Genomic DNA, 16,796 nt, shown 5'->3' on the forward strand with positions numbered 1-16,796 from the left:
ACACAATTTCTGTGTGTCATTGGCCCTTTATGTGTGTTCCAGCTCAATTAAATCTTAAAATATTGATTCACCCCCTCTCCTTTCAGTATTTTTGTGTTTTCAATGATGGCTATTTAGGTTATATCAACAGAACCCTAGAGCAATATTTCAGAAACCTAGTCGATTTGAAGAGAAGTTTCAGCATTCTGGAGGTGGATCTAACAGATGGATTTGAAGAAACATTAGAATTCCAAGAAATAAGAAGCAATATGAAGAAGTTCTTAATGAAGAGATGGGAAATTTTCAAGATTTTACCCTAGATTCATTTATTAGGTCATTTAATTTGCAGTTGTCTATGAGGACATTTGAAGCTGAGTTTAATAATATCACTAAAGCTTCTATTGAGGCTGACAAGGAAGTCACTAAGTGGAAAACCAAGCTGCAATAGCTACAATACCAGTGAGCAAAGGCATTACCATTGTTTTCACCAAGTACAAGAAATACCTCAAGAAACTGAACAATGAGAGGTGGAGGTGGTGGAAGTTCAAAGGACTGAAGATGAGATGGCTAAATAAGCTCATTATGAGTTTATTTTAATTTTTATTGATATTTCTCTAGTTCGTTTCAAAATACTTGGTTTAAAAAATGGTTGTTTTCAAGAAATGATTTCTTTAATGTTGTTTAAATAGTTGGACTGAAGCTAGTATTAGGATCTTTGGGAAAACTTTGTTGTCCTCTTAAGAATAAAACTTTCTGTTTTAAGTAATTTTCAGTTTCAATACAAGATAATATGCTGGTGGTTGTCAAATATGCATGATCTTTGAATTATGATATATGAATTCCTTCTGTTTATGCTGAATGGTTGGCAACAAACCTTTTATATTAGAATGGTGTATCTTCAATTATTTTGTTAGTGAGGAAGAATTACCTGTGAATAAGGCTTTTATGCTGATCATCCTAAATTTAATAGTTTCTCAGTACAGTTCTAGTTCTCTGTTCTTGCCTGCCTAAGCTTTTCGATTAAAAGCCCATCCTTGTTTTGCCTTGTAATTAAAAGCAAACATGAGTAGTTAGTAATTAATTGAGAATCTGATGAAGGTAGCTGCCACCTGCAGAGAATCAATTATGAAATGGCTATTTTTGAAATTGGTTGGCTATTTTTGAAATTGGTTCAATTGTGGTTACATTTGTCACCTTTGTAGGTGTAAGATTATAGAGTTGGGTGATAAATCTGTCAACGAAAAATTGTCAATTACACAAGTTCATACGTAAATAAAAATTTGTAGTTCTAAGGAATTTAAGGTACTGTCCCATAATCCCTATGTTACCCTAGGTTTCTAGGACAAGCGGACGGGGGGATGGGGAAACGGGTTTCCGGGACGATTTGTTTTTTCTTTTTCTTGGAGCAGGGAACCGTAGGGGATGGCAGTGGGAACAATTATATCAAAAACAGAAAAAAATAAAAATGTATAGGGAAATTTGAAATATCCATATAAAAACATGGATAAAGCATTCTTGTATGAATTAATGAACCTTAATATCTAATGTTTTTGTTAAATAATTTAACTTTAGAGTTCGCGAGTGGAAATCAAGCAAATTATCAAAATTGAAATATTAATTTTATGGGACAGCCAAGGGAAAGGTTTCCAGAAGTTTCTGAGTTTCCAGTGTGAAAAATTTAACTATTGCAGTCACTGATTATTAATCTCCTATCATAAACGATTATTAAACTGCTGAAAATAAATTCCCAGCTAATATCGAAAAATAACACAACTGCAACTTCACATATAAAATATGGAAAGAAATGCGCAACACAATGAACACAATATTTTCGGACAAAATGTCTCTGGAAAAACCCCTAAGGGAAAACTAGTTCTACAGATGAGGAATTATATTAAACTTCAGCAAATCAAGAGATACAAAATTCTTTGCCTCTCACTGGCAAAACTCCGACAACCTCCTAATTTTTCCCGCTGATATTCCCCACTGCTATCCCCACGCTAACACTGCGCCCTTGCTAACACTGCAAGACAATTTGCTATCACTGCAAAATGCTTCTCCCAAACTTCATCTCCAAATGACCCAATGACCCCTTTTTATACTACCTTATTGGAAAAACCAACGACCGAGATTAAATCAAACCAACGGCTGAGATTAAGACAACTCGACAGCCAATAATAGAATTGGTTGCAAGGTGTCCAAAAGGGAATCACTAAAATTAGTAAATAATTATTCTTGCAATAACCATTTACTAATTCTTGGCAAGTGGACAAACAGCTGTCCAAACTACCCATAACTAATGCTGCTATACATAGATAAGGACGAACAGCTGTCCAAGCTACCCATAAATACTACTGCTATTTCCGGGTCAGAAATAACAGCTGTCCAACTAACAATAATTAACATCCAGGACGTCCCAAAAATAGGGATGGGTCAAATTTAGCCGGAAACCAAAAGGGAACATTAAAACCTTCTTAAAAACCTTCACATTATGACCATTATTTGCAAAAACTACTGAAGTAATCCATGTCCCGGAAATAGGCATGGGGCAAATTTAGCTGGAAACCAAAAGGGAACATTAAAACCTTAAAAACTTCACATTATGACCATTATTTGCAAAAAATACTGAAGTAATCCACGTCCCGGAAATAGGCATGGGTCAAATTTACCTGGAGACCAAAAGGGAACATTAAAACCTTCTTAAAAATCTTCACATTAGGACCATTATTTACAAAAAATACTGAAGTAATCCTGAGCCATTGTTGCCATATGAATATTTCCTGGTAACATCCAATGCTGATCACGAACTTCCAAATTTTTAAATAACAAGGCACAAACAAACAAATTTACAGATTTAAGCATGCTACTAACAATTGTCCAGTGACTGGATGCCAAGAGTACCGTTTACCAAAGTTGCAGCATTCAAATGATAACTTTTAGAGCCACTTGGAAGAGTCTTAGACATCTATGCAGTTCCAATTAGAAGTTGGTTTTTCAACTTTCCCATTATCCATCTATGACTTCAGTTAGGGCAGAGATCACGTTTTGGCAGGATGTACATCAGTGATGAAGGTGACTGTCAATTCACCAGAACCTTGGATCTGCATGAAACTCGGAACGCTTACAAACATTTTAAAACTAATGATATATTTTTTGCATAGGAACCTTCCATTTAATGCATAATTGATTTAAAGAAAACATGATATTCGCTTAGATGTCTTACAGTAGATTAAAATATAAAATTTTAGATTTAGTATTTGTCTAGAGGAAGGTTTATTTCAACTTATCACAAGGTGGGTAAATTCTTGAAAGAAATTTGCTAATTCCTATGTTACTGATACTTATTATCACAAAGTGACTGGTCAGGTGAAACAAAGGACCATGAGATGGAGTCCAGTGACTTGATGTTAGAGAATGGATGTACAGAAGACATGAGTAGTGTGATTGCACTCCCCTCAGGCATAGATAGTAGGCGTTACAGCCGGCCTAAGCTTGCAAAGCGTATGAAAAATGTTCCTCAGACACGTGGGTCTAACATATGTAGTAAGAATATTTTTTAATCTCATACTGTGACTTTTTTCTGCTTGATGCTGTCACTATTGTTTTTAAGTATGTTTTTATCAAGCGTCAACTGAAAATTTTGTCCAGAGTTTTCAATTCTATGATGCAAATCATTTCCCCCTTGTTAACTTATTTTCTTTTTCTTCTTTCAGATTATCCTTTGGGCAAAGCTCCCACTTCCATCAGTAGTTGTCGCTATGATAGTTCGCTAGGTAATTTCACTCATATATGAGGTTAGGTATGTAGTTTCTTTATATGTCGCTAAAGGAGATATGATTTTGTCAAATTATTTCACAAAGATGGCTATTTTATTGGATCAGGTTTGCTAACAAAGAAATTCATCAATCTGGTCAAGCAAGCTGATGATGGTATTCTCGATCTCAACAAGGCTGCTGATACTTTGGAAGTATGATATGTCTTGTGTCTTGATTTACCTAAGGATGGGTGTTAAGTTGTATCTTTCTTTTAGAATTTATTGTTGTTTTCATGTCCAAGATTTTCATTTGCAGTCGAATAGAGTTTCATCTCCATTTTTGAAGCTGGTTATCTATTGGTTAACAGGTTCAAAAACGCAGAATATATGACATAACAAATGTGCTTGAAGGCATAGGTCTTATTGAGAAAAAGCTGAAAAACAGAATTTGCTGGAAGTAATCTTCATTTGATGTTTTCTTCTTCTTTTATTTTATCCAACAAACTTTTCCTTGCTGGAATAAATTTTTGAATTATTACACCTGAGACTCTGATATCTTATGCCTGTAATAGGGGCCTTCGTGCATCAGGACCTGGAGATGTTGAACATGACATGACAATTCTTCAGGTACTTTTTAAAGTGCAAGTTATTAATTGATCCCACATGTAGGTATTCCCCTGTTAGATATGCTGTATTATGATTTCATTATGTTGAAAATTCTTAAACCTGACATAGTGAACCTTTCTTTTTTGTTGTCTTGTTTTTTGCTCTTTCTATGTCATTTCATTCACTGTGTGATATGTCTGTCCTAGCATCAATCATCTTCTCCATTCTTTCTGGTCAAGTTGCTTTGTGACACCTCAGTTAAAGTGCTTGGTTCTTTAGAGTTGTTCAGAGCATGACTTAATTGACATGAATGGGAGCAAGGTCACTGCTAGAACCTTAAGGTAGAACTCCATGGCACAAGTGCTGGTCCAACATACAATTTTGTAGTGAGCTTGTCACTGAAAAGTTGGTAAAATTTTTGAGGATATAGAAAATTCAGAACTTTGCTATTGAAATGCTCTGATCTTGTTTATTTTGTTTAGTACACATCCCTTTCTTTTGACAGTTGAGATAAGAAAGTACCTTTCAATATCACAATTAAGTGAACAAATTTTCTATTTAATTCGGCATTTACTTTTGTCAACATGACAGGGTCCAGTTAAAAAAGTCGTTTGTTCAAATGTATCTGTTGTCAAGTCAATTGAGGTTGTAAAAATGCTCAAACACTTTATTCAATACCTTAATTTTTGCTGATGTCAGCAGTGATATCTATGGCCTTTTTCACTTGTCCTCTTTCACCTCAAAACTGGCACAGGGAAAAATGAAAGTTTGCTATTGACACATTAGTGAAGGTGATTAATTTTACATTTTTCGATTATATGGGATTCTACTTAGATTAGTTTGAAACTCATCGTGGTTAGTGCTAGCACTAGATAGAAACTCAGGTCAGAGAAAGAAAGAAGTAGGGAAGTTTTTAGTCAGAAACTAGTAAGGACATTTGCTGATGGCATTAATAGAATGTTAGCAATGGAAATGTTGATGTCATTTAATGTTTCTTTCATATAAATATCATTTTTGGTTTTCATGTCCCACACTGTCTAGTTTTGGAATGTATGGTTAAACACTTCCCCTTGAAAATTGAATTGAACGTCTATTTGAGGCTGCAAGAGTTGATAAATGTAAACATGAAAAAGTCAAGAACATGTATTCCAACAATTAAGGAGAAACTTATCCAAGAATTAAGCACAATATTCTCTCCATCCTATGGGAGTTATATCATTACACATATTATTTGAAATCTCTTTATTAGATGAGCAGTAGCAGAGGGGTTAGATCCCTATATTAAAATTAGAAAAACACAAAATTACATAACCTTACTAGTGGTAAACAAAGCCAATACCAGCTTGTAGGATCCCCAACGGGTCTTGTTGTCTAGCATTTTGTCACCACAAAATGTAGGTAATAATACGAAACTTTTTCAACTTAGTTTCGTTTTTTATCTAAGTTAGTTCTTATTTAATTAGATAACATTGACCAATCAATCGACTCCAATAGATATAATGAATCCTTTTAGTCAAGGTTTTCGTCAAGTATTTTCAGTTTTTCTGTTTGTTGAGCCTATGCTTGATTTTTGAAGCCTTCAATGTCCGTTTCGTTGTTTTTGAGCGTGTGTTTGTTAGTTTTTGGTGTTTTGGTTTTGTTCAAATTATTTTTTTCGGTTTTCCCTTCGATTTTATCTATCTCAGGGCTTAATTGGAGTTGGCAATCAAAAGATATGATCATTTTAGTGCCAAAAAGTGGACTCTCCAAGTGCAACTGCGTGATTTAAAAAATCATGTTATATTTTAATGTTGACATTCACTTTTTGAAAAATGTAACTTAAAATCACTTTATGTTATGTTTTTAAGTTACTTTATCATTTAAAATTTATCACTTAAAAGTAACTATTATGCACTTTATGTTATATTTTTAAGTTGAGCTACTTTTTAATTTTTCACTTAAGTGACTATATTAACTATATAGTTTGACTTATTTTTGGGTAATTTTACATTTTTATTTAAAATATATAACTTAAATATTACTTTTTGAAATGATATTTGCTTATAATATGTTAATTTTATTATGGAAATGCTACTTTTGATCCGTTTAGGTGATATTTCCTCGAAAATCAATTAGACATGTGCTTAATTGATTACTTAAGTTGTTCATTTACATGTAAATATGCAAACACCTCTAGAGACCACGATTTTGAACTAAAAAAGGCATTTTTTAAACACTTAAACATGTAAATGCATGAATTTTGAAATGTTTTAAAACTAAGCAATGACCTTTAGAGAGTGCGATCTTGCACTAAAGGCTTAATTTGTTAAGGTTTTAAAATATGCAATGATCTCCCAAGAGTGCGATTTGCACTTAGAGACCAAATGCATGTAATTTGAAATATGCCAATACACTCCTAGAGTGCGTTTTGCATGAAGAGTCCAATGCATCTTATTTAAAATATGCACTGCCCTTCCTAGAGTGGATTTTGCATGAATCTTCGTGCATTGACAAAGATAGAACCCAAATTTGAAGATTCAAGGGCAAAAAACTTCATGTTTTCTTCCTCCAAGAACATGTTTTTCACCAAAAACGCCTAGATCTGCCCATGTAATGGCTTGAAATATCCAAGATCAAGGTCGTTTTTGCTTCCTTCGGCATTTCCATGCATTAAACGTTGGAATTGACGCAAATATCGCTGCTTTTTGTGTTATTTTAAGACCACGTTTGGATCACGTTTTTTACTAAGGGTCGTTTTGGAGTTTCAATCCATATCTATGCCATTAATGAACACGTTTTTGTAATCCAAGAGCAAAAATGCCTCATTTCATAGCATTTTAAGATCACGTTTTTTTGTAACAAACTTCCAAACAATTGATTTTTTGCAAAAACGTCTCATATATTGAGGAAGAGGAAGCATTTTTTGGCATTCTCATGCTAAAATCGACCATTAAATACTCATTTATCACCCATTACTTGCAAGTGTGGAGGAAGTCAAATAGTTGTTTGTGGATTCAAATTTGGAGGTGAATTTGTCTCCAAACCTATCAATCTTGCTATTTTGGCTCTTTGATCTTTAAGTAAGCGGACATTTTCAGTCTTGCTCATTAATTCATGCTTATCTTGCTATTTCGTTGTATATTTTAGCTTGATTTTGCACACTTGTTCAAAGGTATGCCATGAAAAGTGCATTTTTCTTTTAAATGTGATGAGAACTTTCATTTTCACCTATTTGGATTTTCCCCAAACTCTAAATTCGAATTTGCACTTGAAAGCAACTTGCTTGTTGGGATGTTTGAGTCTAAGACTAAAGCTATATGTTTGTTTTGTGCTTGTTTTTGTTGTTTGCTTGCTTGCTTTCTCGTTTTTCTTCTTTTAGAAGAGGTTGAAAGTTCTTTCCCAAGAACTTTAGTACATTTCACTTTACTTCACTTGTCACCTTTTCATGCAAGTGCATCATTTCATTCTACATCCATCGATAAATGCCATAGCACTTTGCATCTCATTCTCCATATGCGATTACATGTAATCTCATCCTCCATTCACACTTCCATATAATCTTATTTTTCATTCCCACTTACATGCATTTCCATCCTCCAAATCCAATTGCATATCATGATTACATGTAAATCACTTGATGTGTAATAGCACCCTAATAACCCGTTTTTGACTGACTGTAATGTCCCCATTTTAGCAGTTGACCAAGTGTGTGTGCGTTAGCCTTGTTCTACATGGTCCTGAGGGCTAACGAAGGGTTTAATGGGATCTTGGAGTGTTTTGGCCTAGTCATTTCCAGTTTGGGCCAAAACGAAGTTGATTTACGAAGTTTGATTTCCGGAGTTATAAGGGGTTTAAAACATTAAACGGAGAAATAAGAAGTTGAATGCAAACTGTTTGACATAATTCCTTTCAGCAATTTGGTTTAGTTTTTTTTGGGACATCCAGGGGTGTCCATTTCACTGAAGGTCACACTTTTAAAGTCAAAAGTTAACATTTGCACACGTTCCCATGCATCTAACTTTCATTCCTCAAAGCATTTATATAAGTACTCATCCTTCACCTCCATGTTTCCATTTCCCTAAATCGCATTTCAGCCTTTCCATATGCCTTTCATGATCATTAAACAAGATCTTTGAGTATTTGATCCATACTCTGAGCATTTTGCCCTTTATGGATCCTTTGTTGCTGATCCAGAATTGACGTCTTTATGGAGTCAATATCATTTGATAATGTGCTCACATTTTGGAATTTTCATGTTGCAGCACAAGATCTGCCCTCATCCTCGAAATCCAAAGGAAAGATGAAGTACTAATACGATAAAGAGGTAGCTCATGCGACTATGTCTCAAGTTTCATCACCTCTTGATAATATTTCTGACACAGATATCGACCATGTTGACATGGCTGATTTCATACAAAGGGTTGAATCTCCTTTGACTCATGAAATGAAACACATCAAGAAGAGTAATATTCATTTGGTGTCTACTTTCCCGATGGCTGCCTTGGAACCATAATTTGGCTTGGGTATTGCATGAATTTTCAGTCCAAAGACCAACACAATAAAAAATGCAGATGGAAAGGTCATCATTAGCCTTGACCAAGAGGTTATTGAACGAATCTTTAAAGTTCCTCAAAATCCAGAGTGCATAGAATTATCAAAGGATACGTCTTTGGAGGTATGGAATGAAAAGAGGGCGTTTTATTAGAAATATATAAGTGCATATTGGTTAAAGGTTAGAAGAAGCAATTTTTTAAGATGGCCTAAAACCATTCATAGGTAAATCTTCAATCCAAAATGCAAGGACTTGATAACTCTTCTTAGTAGGATATGCAGTCTTAAAAATTCTAGTGACTTTGAGCCTTGGATGTACAAATTGATCTTATAGATCTTTGACAATGAAGATCCAATCTTCTGCGTGAGCTTATCAGTACTGCTATTTGTGAACAGTTGCTTAATGTAGGAACCTCAACGCCATTCTACATGAACTCCTACCTCGTTAGCTGCATCCATGGGATCTTTCTCAAGTCTTTCCACCAAAGGGGATCAATTACTTGTTCCTATCTAGGGACTACTATGATCAAATCACCTTGTCACATAGCAAATCTCACTACAGGAGAGTCGAAGATGCATTTTTTGGATATTTCTGGTGTTTGTTTTATAAACAGCTGGTAATTAGGTGAGTGTTAGATGAAGCCTGGAATAGGGTTAATCAATTTGGTGCTATCTTTCTATAGTTTCCAACTTTCACTTATTTGAGAGTTGGCTATTTCAAAGGAGAGCCATATACTTTGCCAAGATATGCTATAGATAAGATCACATTGATGGAATTAGCCAGACACCTCATAGAAGTGCAATCATATCAAAATGTTCAACGTAGGCCAGGATTTCGTATCACTACAGCCAAACCCTTGGTAATTGGTCAATATATGATCAATTCAGTCTACAAGGCGAAGAATATGGAGGCAAAACTTCAACTTGTCACATTAAAGAGGTTCAAGGCTAGATATGATTTTGATTATTGAGGAATGCGCTCAATAATCAAAAGAGTGTTCACCCATGTTCATCGCATAGATGACATATGGATTGACCTACGCACAGAGCTGGACATCATGAGGATGGATTACTGCCGACTCACTTTGTTGTAGATCATTGATTTTAACATGCTTTAAATCCCATCCAATCTCCATATTGAAGATGATGGCAATATTCTTGATCCAAAATCATTGTGTTGGTTTTGACAAGTAATGTACTTTTCCTATACAATGGCAACAGAAAGAAGGCGCATCCATTTTTGATAGATTTTAATCTATCTTGGTAAATACCAATAAATGGTTAAAAATCAAAGGCCTAAAAAGGGTTAACCCTAAGCGGTAGACTGTGGTAGTTTTGAACCTCTTGGAAGGAAATCTCAATTAGAAATTTCAAGCAAAGGTGGTGTGTCTTCTTCCATTCCGGCTAAATCCCTCAAGTTTAAGTTGTAAGGTGGAAAGGGGTCTAAATCTTATTGAGAGCCTTCACAAGCAACAACGCAAACCCAAAAACCTGATGAGGAGGAACCTGGGAGAACCTGATGAGGAGGATGAAGAGGAAGAAGGAGGTTATGATCATATCTCCTCCACAACCAATAAATCAGCAAGGTCCATTTGTCAGCTGATTGAATGGTTCGGGCGGTGTTTCTGTAGTCGACGGAATGATTGTCATCGGTGTTTTGTATTTTGTAGCCAACGGGTAAATAGTTTGTAGTGGACATAATATTTGTGGCCGACAGACTCCTTCGGGAAGGTTCGGCCGATAATATTTATATCCCATCTGGGATCATTGTAAATCATTAATCATGAATCATCTACTATTACTCATTATTATGAAGCATAATGTATGTTTGGCATATGCGAATATAATTTTGCTATTCTGTTCCATTATCTGTATGTGTTGATTTCTTTACCAGTACGGTAAACATTTGGCCCCGTTGCCTTATGAATTTGGAAGGTGGGATGAATAAAGATTAATGCCAAATCAGCTTAACAAGGATCGGAATAAGGTCAAGGGAAAAGATGGAATCTGTATTGCGCAAGAGAATTTAATTCTGGCACAGCAAGCCAAACGCCGACAGAGATTTCAGAAGATTGCGGACGGAAATCGGAGCGCCGAAGAATTGTTGGAGGAGACTCGGTAGCGGGTGGAATTGGTGGAAGAAGCACGGGAGGAGTTCTTGAATTTGTTTTCGCCGAGGGAAGAAAATTCAAACAGAAGAGCATCAACTCGCACGGCTCGCAGTGCCGAGGGAGCACGAGCGTGGAGTGACCTCTTCGTCCGGGATACACTTCCACGGGAGACAACTTCAGAAGATCCTTTTTCTTCACCAAGGTTCGCAGCTGTTGAGACCTCTGGTGTGGGAGTTCAGACCTCTGGTGTAGGAGTTCAAACCACCGGTGTGGGAGTGCAGACCTCCGGTGTAGGAGTTTAGACCGCCGGTGTGGGAGTACAGACCTCCGGTGTAGGAGTTCAGACCACCAGTGTGGGAGTGCAGACCTCCGGTGTGGGAGTGTAGATCGCCGGTGCGGGAGTGCAGACCTCCGGTGTTGGAGTAAATAGCGCCAGTGTTGCAGGACCCAGTAAAGCCTCTCTACCAAATTCAGTTGTGATGGCGGGACCCAAAGAAAAGCTATCGAAGTTTGAGGGCGATGGTACAATCGACCCCATCTGACATTGTAAGACATGTGAGACGATCTAGCAGGCAAATGGAATCATAGATGCCAATGAATGGGTCAGGCAATTTCCGACAACCCTACGGGGTGTGGCGATTGATTGGTTTTTGGATACGGATCCAAAAAAGCTAAATAGCTGGGATAACATTAAAAAGGAGTTCCTGGCGGAATTTAAACTCTTGCGGGATGATAACGAAATCGTAGCAGAGATTTTCAATACCAAACAGGAGAAGCACGAAACTGTCCGTGTCTACGCCAGGAGATTAAAAGACTTAATAAACAAAATGGAAAGCAAGCCGGTGGATGGATTGCAGAAAAGATGGTTCGTGGACGGCCTACGCTCGAAATTGCGAAGGAAAATGAAAATTGTGCCACCATTGTCATATGTGGATGCGTATAACAGAGCACTGGACCTTGAAAGTGAGCAGAAGACAAAGAAGAAGAAAACTAGCTCCTCTGATTCTGATGACGACGAGCCTGTCAGAGATGATAGCAGTGACGACGAAGGCAGCAACAAGAAGGTTCGTGCCCTACAGAAGGATATGGTTCGCATGATGGAGTTCAAAAACATGCAGAAGGAGCCAAAAGGCAGTGAACTGTGGTGTACGAAGTGTAAGACCGACGGTCATACTAAAGGATCGTGTCCAAAGAACCAATTTTGTGACATTTGTCAGGTCATGGGCCATTCGACAAAAGAATGCCCCCTTTAACATGAAGACAAGAGGATCTCCGCAAGTGTTTCTTACACAGGAGGCTTCCTCGTCGGGTAGTAGCGAAAATACGAATAGTGCAGGTGCCACATCCGGAAGATACAGGAATAATAGCAGAGGGAAAAATAACAACAATACAAATAATAACAATAATAATGGGAGCCAAAGTCGAACGCAGTTATGATGCAAACAGATGGCTGATCGTTCAATGCCGAGCATGTAATTTGTGGGATCATTTTGCGCGAGATTGTACAACGGCAAACACACCAAAATTATTATGCAGATGGTGCGGACCCGACGATCACGAAGATTCCAAGTGTCCAAAGTCTAGAGTAAACTTGATCACTGTCGGCACGGATGTAGAGGAGGTTCTGGCAATTACACGGAGGCAAGCGAAGGAAAAGAGAAAATTGGGGGAAGCGCAGGCGGAAATTGCAAAGGCATTGTCGGTGGGGACATCTTAGTTGAAGGACATCATCAACACCTTGGCAAGGAACTTCATAGAACAAAACATTGTACGACAGATCTTACAAACGGAGATACTGGTCAAGATAAGTGACCTTCTCACAATGCCCCAGTTACGGACGGCCATTCTGAATCATGCACCGGTTTCGAAAGCAACGGAGGACATAGGAAGGAACAGTAGGGAAGTGATGATAACAGACCCAATGCTGCTAGCACTCACATCTGAACGGCATCCGGCAGTCGTCGAGATGGGGATTTTGGGAAACGTTCTGACAGAGACAATTGTCGACGGAGGGTTCGGCGTGAATGTGTTGCCGGAGGATACTTGGAAAAAGTTGGGAAAGCTGACGCTGTGGCGACCTACATTCCAGTTGCTGACGACACACCAGCACGGGATCAAACCGTTGGGAACCTTAAGGGCGCAACGGGTAACCATTGGTATGCAAGCATTTTTATTGGATTTTGTGGTCATTCCGTTGAAAAGACAAGGATATGATGCTATTCTGGGACAGGATTGGTTGGTGCAAGCAAAAGTAAAACATGATTGAAAACGAAATACCCTATCAATGGAGCGCGGAGGCAAAAGATTCATAATTGACTTGCACACACAAATGGTAGGTGAGGAGGCATCATCGTCAGACTCAAAAGGTGAAGGCGTCAGTGACGACGAAAGTAATGACGATGAAGGAAAGAGGAGAATGGAACCGGACGACGAAGGAGTATTGACATTAGAAGGAGGATTGAATGACAATGCCTAGACTCGGTGAATGGCCTTTACCACTGGCAAATAGAAGACTACGAACTCTTTCCGAGTTGTAATATGTTGAGGGTTGATGAAGGTGAGAAAACAGAAGAAAATGAATGTCCAAAGGAATACAGAGAAGCAGAAGAAGGAAAGGCGAGTACGGCTGAAGTTGAGGAGAAGAACATACAGTCCAAACCCAGAAAAAAGAAAGATTCCACCATTTGGTACACGGTGAACGGACCGCACAGGAGGAAAAGAACGCATTGCACCATAAAATTACTTGAAGGGTACCAATAGCAAGGAAATAAGCTAGATGCGCGACGACTGTAGGCATAGTGGGCGACGAAGGTAACACAGAATAGACATAAGGTGTGGCATGACAAACTCAGTAGGTTTCAGCCGGGGCAGTTGGTACTCAAGTACGACGGTCGGGATGAAATGAAACAGGAAAGGTTTAAGGCAAGATGGGTTGGACCAGATCAGACCCGAGAGGTCGGCGACAATCGGGTGATAAAATTGGAGACATTGGATGAGCAAGAGGTGCCTCCGGTAGTCAACGGATTTAAATTGCAAATATATGGTGTTTGTCGTACAGGTAAAGGAATCAACGCATATAGACAATGGAATAGAATAGGAGAATTATATTCTCATATGCTAGAACATACATTATGCTTGATAGGATTTGCAATAGTAGATGAATGATGCTTTACAATGATCCCAGACGGGCTATAAATACTACTGCCGAACCTTCCCGAAGGAGTCCGTCGGCCACAATATTACATCCGCTACAAACTATTTACCCGTCGGCTACAAATTAGAAAACATCGCCGGAACCATCCAGTCGGCTAACACCCCATCCCCCCCAAAAAAAGTCGTCTCCTGACGACTAACAAAATTAGGAGACAACTTATAGACCACAGAAGAAATACTAGAGAGAAGGGGGCATCCCAGAAGTGTGTTGCTGGCGACGTAACTCGTACACCTGCTCCGCCCTAATGCGGAGATCAGTCTGGATCTGAGAATTAACTTCGACGGCCTTCTTTAGAAGAAGCGCCGCATCCATAGCTTGCCTCCTAGCTAACTGCATCTTGTGCTCAGCCGCATCCTTATCTCGAACCGCTGCCTCCGTACCTTTCTTAGCGACGTCCCTCTCCTGCACCACTGCTGCCAAATCTGTCAGTAGTGCTACCTGCTCTACGGCCCATGCTGCCTGCTGGTCGGCCAAGTCGGCAGCTAGCTTCTGTCTAGCCTCAGTCTCAGCTGCCAATGATCTCTCTGCTGCAACCTTGTCCGCCTCCGCACGCCGACGACCATAGTAAACATCTTTGTATAGTCCCACAATCTCATGTGCCAGCTTCATCATAGGGGTGTCACTGGGTCCCAACTCTACCTCAGTGGCCCAATCTGCCAACATCTCATCTGTCTCCATCGCCGGCCAGCCCCTGTCTACAAAGCAAGTTTGAAATCGCCGAGGACAAATCCCATGGATATATGCTCTGATCAAGTGCCACTCCCTCCACCGAGTCAGGGCTTGAATTGCCACATCGTGTCCCTTTTTCAATGTAGACTTCATAGTCCTGAGGTAATCCCAGCACCTGTCCTCATCCGACCCATAGTCCTCCTTGGCGAAGGCCTCCAATGACCATTCCGCATCACTATTCTCCTCTTCATTAGCGGGAGCCATGCCCACATCCGATGCCGCCTTCTCTGCTGTTGGCGCAACCACGGCATGTGGCATTCCCTACTCTTGAAGCTGAGGCTCTGGTACTGTTGGTGATGTTCCTGGACGCCTAGGAGACTGAATGGACGGACCCCGCTTGGCAGGAGTGAGTCAGAACTGCTGCCTCAAAAACTCACTAGCTCTATCCATCACCTCCGGTTGGTCAAACTGCGCAAGCTCCATGTTCACCCCCGGTACTGGCTGGGCTGACTCGGCCTCTGCTAAAAAGGATGATGAAACGGTGACCACTGCATCACAATCAATGACCTCCAACCGAACCTGCGACTCAGACTCTGGCGGTGGCAACTGTGCTCTCGGTGAGATTGCGATGGTGACATCTGTTGGTACAATTGGAATCACCTCCGCTACAGCTGTCGGCAATAACTCGGCAACTATCTATGGGACAACATCTGTCATTGCCTGTGGGACCACCTCCGTCACTGTCCGTGGGACATCTGCCTCCGCTGGAGGAGTCATAAGGACCGGGGCATGGCGCTGACCAAACGCCGGAATGACTGTCGAAAAGGTAGTCAAGTGCGCCGAAGTTGACAGCTGAGGAGGGGTAAAGAATGTGGGCCCCCTACCCGCTGCCTCACCATCAACTTCTGCCGATGTGTTCACCTCTTCTTCCACGGACTCAGCCCCGTCACTCATCGAAGTGCCCTCCTGTCCGCTATCTGTCTCTCCGGAAGCAGCCAATCCGCGAAGTACTTTCTTGTGACCTGCTGCTGATCCCCCTGTATCTAAGTGTCGCCAGTAGAATATGGGAGGTTTCCCGTCTGCCATCTTGCCCCTTGGAGGAGCCTCAAAGTCATCCATTGGAATTTGGCTAGCTGTAGCCTCTAGAAACAGCTCGATGGCATGGTGCGGCATAAAAAATGTTCGATGCTGAAGCGTCATGAATTCCTCCATCCTGCCGGCAAGCACTGAGGCCCAATCATATACCACTCCCTGTGTGATACCATTCATAAACACAATTTGCGGCAATGCAATATCTGAGGCTCGGGTGGCGCCTGTCAACCTGCTCTTGATGACGTCCATGATACACCGCCAATGACCCTCCTAAATAAAGTCTCTGCGAAGCCCTCTACATTTTGTCCCCTGAACCGTTGTCTCCCTCTCCACGGGTGTAAGGTCCCTGCACACTAGATCTATCCAATGCTCTTTCCGTTCCCGTGACAGTTTATGATTCTTGATTTCCACTTTCCTCCTATCGGGGCCAGGGATGCTGAAAACCCTAGTGAAATCCCTAGGTTTAAAAGACACTGCCATCTGATGCTGCTTGTACAGGAATGTACTCGTTCTGGTCCGGGCGCTATATGTCTTTATCATAGTGCGCAATACTGATTCTGCCTCAGGGGTCTCCTGCCACCACTTCCAGCATTCGCTTCCACTAAGACTCTCAAACTGGACAGTGAGGTAGGTGAGTTCCTCCTTGGTCTTCTGTTTCTTGGTACTTGAATCGGAGGGGCCTGCAACTCGAATTCTCGATGCCAAAACTCTTGAATTCTTTTCCATATTAGCTGCCAACTGACTCTTCCACGACTTCTGCTTGCTCGCTGACTCCATGCAAAAATGGTTTATTTTTCCTTATATTTGTTTCCTCCGACCGCTACAAAAATGTCACTGTGGG

At 39.9% G+C, this 16,796-nt stretch overlaps 1 pseudogene across 1 annotated transcript in view; it reads left to right on the plus strand.

The window, feature by feature from the left end:
* Positions 1 to 16,796, plus strand: part of LOC149528307 (transcription factor E2FB-like) — a 245,554-nt pseudogene that overhangs the window by 133,070 nt on the left and 95,688 nt on the right. Inside the window, exons 2-6 of the transcript XR_016358440.1 lie at positions 3,335 to 3,522; positions 3,693 to 3,752; positions 3,861 to 3,946; positions 4,102 to 4,190; positions 4,306 to 4,360. The product of XR_016358440.1 is annotated as a transcription factor E2FB-like (transcript). The remainder of the gene's footprint in view (positions 1 to 3,334; positions 3,523 to 3,692; positions 3,753 to 3,860; positions 3,947 to 4,101; positions 4,191 to 4,305; positions 4,361 to 16,796) is intronic.

This window comes from Cupressus sempervirens, chromosome 11 (genome assembly GCF_028749045.1).
Source record: "Cupressus sempervirens isolate cs-2001-9-10 chromosome 11, ASM2874904v1, whole genome shotgun sequence".
Classification (NCBI taxonomy): Eukaryota; Viridiplantae; Streptophyta; class Pinopsida; order Cupressales; family Cupressaceae; genus Cupressus; species Cupressus sempervirens.